This window comes from Mytilus californianus, unplaced genomic scaffold, assembly GCF_021869535.1.
Source record: "Mytilus californianus isolate M0D057914Y unplaced genomic scaffold, xbMytCali1.0.p SCAF_6, whole genome shotgun sequence".
Lineage (NCBI taxonomy): Eukaryota > Metazoa > Mollusca > Bivalvia > Mytilida > Mytilidae > Mytilus > Mytilus californianus.
In genome coordinates this window covers 13,480,221-13,488,636 of record NW_026262712.1, presented here as the reverse complement: position 1 = coordinate 13,488,636, position 8,416 = coordinate 13,480,221, and the positions used below count along the sequence as shown (strand labels likewise).

The 8,416-nt window shown below is 33.8% G+C and overlaps 1 long non-coding RNA gene across 1 annotated transcript; it reads right to left on the bottom strand.

Annotated features, from left to right (window-relative positions):
• Positions 1-4,888: 4,888 nt before the first annotated feature.
• LOC127705822 (uncharacterized) lies at positions 4,889-8,118 on the bottom strand. The gene is made up of 2 exons (XR_007984041.1): positions 7,970-8,118; positions 4,889-5,668 (listed from the first exon to the last, which is right to left on the bottom strand). It is a non-coding gene; the product is annotated as an uncharacterized LOC127705822 (long non-coding RNA).
• Between the last annotated feature and the right edge of the window lie 298 nt (positions 8,119-8,416).

Genomic DNA, 8,416 nt, shown 5'->3' with positions numbered 1-8,416 from the left:
TAAATGAGAGAGTCACAATGATCTGAATATAACACGCTTGAAAAAGACTCAATGAGAAATTAACAGATTAATCATGCGTAATTACTAGTTCAGTTCATAGAAAGATTATTTTTTTTTTAACTTGAAAGAAAAGCACAGAAGAATCAGGCTATCAGCACTTGGCATCATTCTAAGATAGACTGTAAAGAAGCTGCTGCTTAATTTGATGAAAAGCTACAACTCTATCTAGCTACTGAGAAGTGCTACAATGTTTATATATAAGCAGCACATAAACAGTAACAAGAAAGGCTGTTAACCTGTGAACTTTTAGATGGCAGCAATTTCATATTTAAAGTTATCAGATGATGAAGAAAATAGAAACTACACGAGACAAAACAGAAAACTGCACTTCCATTAGACCAGTACATCCTGCCCTTACTATGAAATGACATTCTCTCACACCTTCTCTCCCTCTCTACATTCCACTCACAATCATATACCCTCACCCTCTCCATCATTCTATTTTTCTCCCTCCCTTTCTCACCCTTTCACCCTATCATAACACCCTTAACCACCTACCACCTATACCCCTTCTGCTTGGTGTTAAGTCCCTATGAGAAAATTGGGTTAGTAAATGAATACGATATTATAAGATGTACCAGATATGGAAGAACTTACATTTTAGAAATATGAAGAAAATTTAGAACTAATTGACATTAAACATAAATATATGATACTGAGCCACTTTTAGAAATGTAGTCTTATTTTCTACACATAATGGTCATCATAGCATTCGTACAAAAGATTACCAGCCAAAGTTACAGAAAGCCAAATTGTGTAATGTCAATTTGAAAATAGAATGCTATTTTGATTGATAAACATTATGAATGCCAAAAGTGTATATTTAACTCCTAATTTTGAAGTGTTTTGGGTGTGTTGATGAAAAAATATGTTGCAAAAAATGAAAAAAAAAAAAAACAAATAAAAAATGCCAAATGGTATAAAAATCCAAATAGTTAAAAAACATATAAAGCAAAAAGCCAAATGAAAAAATGCCAAAGTTTAAAAATGCCAAATGGTATTGAAAATACCTGTCTGCTTGTACTAGCCAGCCGGCCTGTGGGTTAGCTGGACTTTAAGGTGCTAGTTCACCAAGACAAATGCCCACAGTAAAACACCTATCTTTTTCCTTTTGGAGTACCAGTTTTTAAGTCTCTGATTTGACTTGGGGGGCTTAAAATTAACTGAGATAAAATTGAAAAATATATAAAAACAGTCATATGTACAATTTAAAAATTTGGTCATAAAAAAGGTAAAATATCCCCTCTGACCCCCATTCCCAAATGGATAAAAAATAGATAAAATATCCCTTTTTCCCCCAATAAAATGTAGGCAAATATTGTTTTCGACCTAGCCACCACGCTTGAACAGAGCTTCCAAGCTAGGCTAAGACTGAGCCACCAAGCTTAGGCTCACTTAGACATACGTACAAGTAGTAGCAGGTACTTGATACGTATGCTAGGGGACGTTACTATACCTAAAAGGGAGGTATAGCATCTGTGAACCCTAAACACAGAGACCGGCTTAACTTCGACATACGTATCATGAATAGTATCCAACTACTTCTTGTACTTGACTTTTAAGTCAATAGTTTATCCTGTGCATTATGTGTCATATTGCATACAACTTTAAAATATACAAATTGTACTTACATAGTTTACACTTGTATCTTATCCTACCACATACACTTCAATCTTTTTTCTTTAGGCAAACCAATGAGCCATAAACAAATAGATCTTCTCTGCATAGTCATTTACTACAGACAATCTTTGATATCAAAATCTTATTACATGTGTCATAAAAGCTATGTTTAATAAAGGAACAGTTAATATGGGGTTAAGGTCAGCCTGGTCAGGTAATTTCTATTTGATAGAAATGGTTTAAATATCAACCAAACATAGCTGACCTATTCCCTGAATGAAGAGTGGTAGACCTCACAACAGTTTAGTAATACATTTGGTTTATTGGATCATGAAAATACGGTCAAAAGAGTGGTAGACCTCACAACACCTTAGTAATACAATTTGTGCATTGAACCATGAAAATAAGGTCAAGTGCAATGGAACTACTTCAGATCATTAGGCATCTGCAAATACAAAATGGATTACCTATATCTTATCTTCTGAAAATAAATCTTTAGACAAAATTGTTAACAGTCCAACAAAGATTATTCATGTTGCATCTTCAGTGACTTGAAAGAACTGAAAGAGAGAGTTCACAGCAATCTTGATATAATCAATATATTAGTATACTATTACATAATATAACGAGATTGAAAAGACTAAATGTCTTTTTTGAGAGAGTTCACAAAGATCTGAATATAACACGCTTGAAAAAGACTCAATGAGAAACTAACAGCTTATTCATGCGTAATTACTAGTTCAGTTCATAGAAAGTTAAGCACAGAAGGATCAGGCTATCAGCACTTGGCATCATTCTAAGATAGACTGTAAGGAAGCTGCTGCTTAATTTGATGAAAAGCTACAACTCTATCTAGCTACTGAGAAGTGCTACAATGTTTATATATAAGCAGCACATAAACAGTAACAAGAAAGGCTGTTAACCTGTGAACTTTTAGATGGCAGCAATTTCATATTTAAAGTTATCAGATGATGAAGAAAATAGAAACTACACGAGACAAAACAGAAAACTGCACTTCCATTAGACCAGTACATCCTGCCCTTACTATGAAATGACATTCTCTCACACCTTCTCTCCCTCTCTACATTCCACTCACAATCATATACCCTCACCCTCTCCATCATTCTATTTTTCTCCCTCCCTTTCTCACCCTTTCACCCTATCATAACACCCTTAACCACCTACCACCTATACCCCTTCTGCTTGGTGTTAAGTCCCTATGAGAAAATTGGGTTAGTAAATGAATACGATATTATAAGATGTACCAGATATGGAAGAACTTACATTTTAGAAATATGAAGAAAATTCAGAACTAATTGACATTAAACATAAATATATGATACTGAGCCACTTTTAGAAATGTAGTCTTATTTTCTAAACAATAATGGTCATCATAGCATTCGTACAAAAGATTAACAGCCAAAGTTACAGAAAGCCAAATTGTGTAATGTCAATTTGAAAATAGAATGCTATTTTGATTGATAAACATAATGAATGCCAAAAGTGTATATTTAACTCTTAATTTTGAAGTGTTTTGGGTGTGTTGATGAAAAAATATGTTGCAAAAAATGAAGAAAAAAAAAAAATGCCAAATGGTATAAAAATCCAAATAGTTAAAAAACATATAAAGCAAAAAGCCAAATGAAAAAATGCCAAAGTTTAAAAATGCCAAATGTTATTGAAAATACCTGTCTGCTTGTACTAGCCAGCCGGCCTGTGGGTTAGCTGGACTTTAAGGTGCTAGTTCACCAAGACAAATGCCCACAGTAAGACACCTATCTTTTTCCTTTTGGAGTACCAGTTTTTAAGTCTCTGATTTGACTTGGGGGGCTTAAAATTAACTGAGATAAAATTGAAAAATATATAAAAACAGTCATATGTACAATTTAAAAATTTGGTCATAAAAAAGGTAAAATATCCCCTCTGACCCTCATTCCCAAATGGATAAAAAATAGATAAAATATCCCTTTTTCCCCCAATAAAATGTAGGCAAATATTGTTTTCGACCTAGCCACCACGCTTGAACAGAGCTTCCAAGCTAGGCTAAGACTGAGCCACCAAGCTTAGGCTCACGTAGACATACGTACAAGTAGTAGCAGGTACTTGATACGTATGCTAGGGGACGTTACTATACCTAAAAGGGAGGTATAGCATCTGTGAACCCTAAACACAGAGACCAGCTTAACTTCGCCATACGTATCATGAATAGTATCCAACTACTTCTTGTACTTGACTTTTAAGTCAATAGTTTATCCTGTGCATTATGTGTCATATTGCATACAACTTTAAAATATACAAATTGTACTTACATAGTTTACACTTGTATCTTATCCTACCACATACACTTCAATCTTTTTTCTTTAGGCAAACCAATGAGCCATAAACAAATAGATCTTCTCTGCATAGTCATTTACTACAGACAATCTTTGATATCAAAATCTTATTACATGTGTCATAAAAGCTATGTTTAATAAAGGAACAGTTAATATGGGGTTAAGGTCAGCCTGGTCAGGTAATTTCTATTTGATAGACATGGTTTAAATATCAACCAAACATAGCTGACCTATTCCCTGAATGAAGAGCGGTAGACCTCACAACATCTTAGTAATACATTTGGTTTATTGGATCATGAAAATACGGTCAAAAGAGTGGTAGACCTCACAACACCTTAGTAATACAATTTGTGCATTGAACCATGAAAATAAGGTTAAGTGCAATGGAACTACTTCAGATCATTAGGCATCTGCAAATACAAAATGGATTACCTATATCTTATCTTCTGAAAATAAATCTTTAGACAAAATTGTTAACAGTCCAACAAAGATTATTCATGTTGCATCTTCAGTGACTTGAAAGAACTGAAAGAGAGAGTTCACAGCAATCTTGATATAATCAATATATTAGTATACTATTACATAATATAACGAGATTGAAAAGACTAAATGTCTTTTTTGAGAGAGTTCACAAAGATCTGAATATAACACGCTTGAAAAAGACTCAATGAGAAACTAACAGCTTATTCATGCGTAATTACTAGTTCAGTTCATAGAAAGTTAAGCACAGAAGGATCAGGCTATCAGCACTTGGCATCATTCTAAGATAGACTGTAAAGAAGCTGCTGCTTAATTTGATGAAAAGCTACAACTCTATCTAGCTACTGAGAAGTGCTACAATGTTTATATATAAGCAGCACATAAACAGTAACAAGAAAGGCTGTTAACCTGTGAACTTTTAGATGGCAGCAATTTCATATTTAAAGTTATCAGATGATGAAGAAAATAGAAACTACACGAGACAAAACAGAAAACTGCACTTCCATTAGACCAGTACATCCTGCCCTTACTATGAAATGACATTCTCTCACACCTTCTCTCCCTCTCTACATTCCACTCACAATCATATACCCTCACCCTCTCCATCATTCTATTTTTCTCCCTCCCTTTCTCACCCTTTCACCCTATCATAACACCCTTAACCACCTACCACCTATACCCCTTCTGCTTGGTGTTAAGTCCCTATGAGAAAATTGGGTTAGTAAATGAATACGATATTATAAGATGTACCAGATATGGAAGAACTTACATTTTAGAAATATGAAGAAAATTCAGAACTAATTGACATTAAACATAAATATATGATACTGAGCCACTTTTAGAAATGTAGTCTTATTTTCTACACATAATGGTCATCATAGCATTCGAACAAAAGATTAACAGCCAAAGTTACAGAAAGCCAAATTGTGTAATGTCAATTTGAAAATAGAATGCTATTTTGATTGATAAACATTATGAATGCCAAAAGTGTATATTTAACTCTTAATTTTGAAGTGTTTTGGGTGTGTTGATGAAAAAATATGTTGCAAAAAATGAAGAAAAAAAATAAAAAATGCCAAATGGTATAAAAATCCAAATAGTTAAAAAACATATAAAGCAAAAAGCCAAATGAAAAAATGCCAAAGTTTAAAAATGCCAAATGGTATTGAAAATACCTGTCTGCTTGTACTAGCCAGCCAGCCTGTGGGTTAGCTGGACTTTAAGGTGCTAGTTCACCAAGACAAATGCCCACAGTAAGACACCTATCTTTTTCCTTTTGAAGTACCAGTTTTTAAGTCTCCGATTTGACTTGGGGGGCTTAAAATTAACTGAGATAAAATTGAAAAATATATAAAAACAGTCATATGTACAATTTAAAAATTTGGTCATAAAAAAGGTAAAATATCCCCTCTGACCCCCATTCCCAAATGGATAAAAAATAGATAAAATATCCCTTTTTCCCCCAATAAAATGTAGGCAAATATTGTTTTCGACCTAGCCACCACGCTTGAACAGAGCTTCCAAGCTAGGCTAAGACTGAGCCACCAAGCTTAGGCTCACTTAGACATACGTAAAAGTAGTAGCAGGTACTTGATACGTATGCTAGGGGACGTTACTATACCTAAAAGGGAGGTATAGCATCTGTGAACCCTAAACACAGAGACCGGCTTAACTTCGCCATACGTATCATGAATAGTATCCAACTACTTCTTGTACTTGACTTTTAAGTCAATAGTTTATCCTGTGCATTATGTGTCATATTGCATACAACTTTAAAATATACAAATTGTACTTACATAGTTTACACTTGTATCTTATCCTACCACATACACTTCAATCTTTTTTCTTTAGGCAAACCAATGAGCCATAAACAAATAGATCTTCTCTGCATAGTCATTTACTACAGACAATCTTTGATATCAAAATCTTATTACATGTGTCATAAAAGCTATGTTTAATAAAGGAACAGTTAATATGGGGTTAAGGTCAGCCTGGTCAGGTAATTTCTATTTGATAGACATGGTTTAAATATCAACCAAACATAGCTGACCTATTCCCTGAATGAAGAGCGGTAGACCTCACAACATCTTAGTAATACATTTGGTTTATTGGATCATGAAAATACGGTCAAAAGAGTGGTAGACCTCACAACACCTTAGTAATACAATTTGTGCATTGAACCATGAAACTAAGGTCAAGTGCAATGGAACTACTTCAGATCATTAGGCATCTGCAAATACAAAATGGATTACCGATATCTTATCTTCTGAAAATAAATCTTTAGACAAAATTGTTAACAGTCCAACAAAGATTATTCATGTTGCATCTTCAGTGACTTGAAAGAACTGAAAGAGAGAGTTCACAGCAATCTTGATATAATCAATATATTAGTATACTATTACATGATATAACGAGATTGACAGGACTAAATGTCTTTTTTGAGAGAGTTCACAAAGATCTGAATATAACACGCTTGAAAAAGACTCAATGAGAAACTAACAGCTTAATCATGCGTAATTACTAGTTCAGTTCATAGAAAGTTAAGCACAGAAGAATTAGGCTATCAGCACTTGGCATCATTCTAAGATAGACTGTAAAGAAGCTGCTGCTTAATTTGATGAAAGGCTACAACTCTATCTAGCTACTGAGAAGTGCTACAATGTTTATTTATAAGCAGCACATAAACAGTAACAAGAAAGGCTGTTAACCTGTGAACTTTTAGATGGCAGCAATTTCATATTTAAAGTTATCAGATGATGAAGAAAATAGAAACTACACGAGACAAAACAGAAAACTGCACTTCCATTAGACCAGTACATCCTGCCCTTACTATGAAATGACATTCTCTCACACCTTCTCTCCCTCTCTACATTCCACTCACAATCATATACCCTCACCCTCTCCATCATTCTATTTTTCTCCCTCCCTTTCTCACCCTTTCACCCTATCATAACACCCTTAACCACCTACCAACTATACCCCTTCTGCTTAGTGTTAAGTCCCTATAAGAAAATTGGGTTAGTAAATGAATACGATATCATAAGATATACCAGATATGGAAGAATTTACATTTTAGAAATATGAAGAAAATTCAGAACTAATTGACATTAAACATAAATATATGATACTGAGCCACTTTTAGAAATGTAGTCTTATTTTCTACACATAATGGTCATCATAGCATTCGAACAAAAGATTAACAGCCAAAGTTACAGAAAGCCAAATTGTGTAATGTCAATTTGAAAATAGAATGCTATTTTGATTGATAAACATTATGAATGCCAAAAGTGTATATTTAACTCTTAATTTTGAAGTGTTTTGGGTGTGTTGATGAAAAAATATGTTGCAAAAAATGAAAAAAAAAAAATAAAAAATGCCAAATGGTATAAAAATCCAAATAGTTAAAAAACATATAAAGCAAAAAGCCAAATGAAAAAATGCCAAAGTTAAAAAATGCCAAATGGTATTAAAAATACCTGTCTGCTTGTACTAGCCAGCCGGCCTGTGGGTTAGCTGGACTTTAAGGTGCTAGTTCACCAAGACAAATGCCCACAGTAAGACACCTATCTTTTTCCTTTTGGAGTACCAGTTTTTAAGTCTCCGATTTGACTTGGGGGGCTTAAAATTAACTGAGATAAAATTGAAAAATATATAAAAACAGTCATATGTACAATTTAAAAATTTGGTCATAAAAAAGGTAAAATATTCCCTCTAACCCCCATTCCCAAATGGATAAAAAATAGATAAAATATCCCTTTTTTCCCCAATAAAATGTAGGCAAATATTTTTTTTGACCTAGCCACCACGCTTGAACAGAGCTTCCAAGCTAGGCTAAGACTGAGCCACCAAGCTTAGGCTCACTTAGACATACGTACAAGTAGTAGCAGATACTTGATACGTATGCTAGGGGACGTTACTATACC